This window comes from Nipponia nippon, unplaced genomic scaffold (assembly GCF_047370975.1).
Source record: "Nipponia nippon isolate SJK-2023a ecotype South Korea unplaced genomic scaffold, ASM4737097v1 scaffold_7, whole genome shotgun sequence".
Classification (NCBI taxonomy): Eukaryota; Metazoa; Chordata; class Aves; order Pelecaniformes; family Threskiornithidae; genus Nipponia; species Nipponia nippon.
In genome coordinates, this window is record NW_028262391.1 from 10,731,810 (window position 1) to 10,733,541 (window position 1,732).

Here is a 1,732-nt window from a genome sequence, read left to right on the forward strand (position 1 = left end):
ACAAATGGGAACCAGTCCAGTTTGCAGAAGAGCTTCTGTTGGAAAATTACTGTGAATGGACTCTTTGTCACTTTTGGTTGTGATGAATGTGCAAGTCTGTATGGGAGAATGTTCTGTCATTTTTTTTTTTCCTCCAAAAAAAGTTTAAGTTTCCTAGAATCCTGTCGTCTTATAATTTTACTTGTAAGTATATAGCTTTAATCGTAAAAGCTATAATAGAAATTTTATTTTGGTATTTGTGACCTGCACATTTGCACTGACCAAAGCAGGTACACAGACAGATTTTTAAACTCCATCTTGAACCACTGAATCTATGAGAATGTGTCAGTAATTTAATGAAAAACAGGCTCTTGCCTAGAAAACTACACTTCTGTGAGAGATCTCTGTAGACTGAAGTTAAAATTGGCTTCTAAAGGATGGAATGTCAGTCTTAAAACTGTCTAGGACCACGGCAATAGCTGTATAAATCTAAAGAGGAGAAATTAGGTAGTCACATAGACGAAAATTCTGTCAAAAATCAAACAATCTGGGCTTGCTTTTGCTGTCTTTGCCTCTGACAAAGTTAGTCTGGCAAATCTACTATAAGCCGATGAATTGATACATCAGATACATGAGATTTTAATGCTGGGACAGTTTGCCCTGATGATAATCCTTATACAAAATTTGTTGGCAAAGTTTTAAGGATAAGTAATTGGAAAGCTGGGATTTGGTTTTGTGTTGTTGTTGATTGTGGTTTTCGTTTGGTCATTTATTTTACATTAACCGGCGTCTTCAGATAAAACGATATAATTTTCTTTCATCTAGCACCCAGGTTTATCCACGACGACTGTTGTATAAATCCCTTTTTGACAGAACATTTCTTTCAATGGATAGCAGTGGCTGCCTCAGTGACTTTGTGAATGTATTTATTTTCAGTTATTTAACGGAGCCCTGGAATGGTCGGTGAAAGTACTCAGCTTTTAGCAAAGGAAGCTTTTAAAACTCATCCTCTTTTTTTTTTTTTTTTTTAACAGCAGGCCAATGAAGAAGAAAAATTTTTTTGCTCTATTTGACTTAAATTACAGCTCATTCGGTTACAATTCTGGGGAGAAGCTGTAGGAAACTTCAGAGTGGTTTCACTTAGGTGACGTGAAAATATTTTTGAAAAGGCTCTGTCCTGCAAGGGTGCCGGTGCTTGTCATTGTCACCGGCCGTGGCAATGATTGAGGAGTTCACGTACGGATACTTCAGCGATTCTCAACAACGTACTGTTTCCGCACAAGGTAGCCTACCATGTGCTTTTATCTTGTTTAGTGTATTAGAGATGCTGCTTTCTAAATCGGATCGTTATTACAAGATAAGCTTTCAGAAAATCACGTTTTGGCAACCTCGTGCTTTGCCCTTTGCGCTCTCTTGCATTTTCTTGTCGTCTTTGCAAACTCGTAAACATTTTCTTGTCTATAACCGACGGTTAATCGCACGTGTTCTCTACCACTGTAAACAGGTTATTGTAACACTGCCGCCTGTCTGGCGAAGCTTCCGTGGTGTGCTGGGGGGGCCGGGTACCCCGGCGGGCGCGGTGCCCGCCATGGCTGCCGGCGGGCTCTGCCTCAGGGCGGCGGCGCAGCGCCCCACGGCGGGAAGGGCGCTGGTGGGCGGGGAGGGGCGGGCAGAGAGGCGTCCTCTTCCTGTGCGCGGTGTCCTCATTGGCCAGCGTCTCTGGAGGCGCCCGCAGCCATTGGTGGTTGCCGCT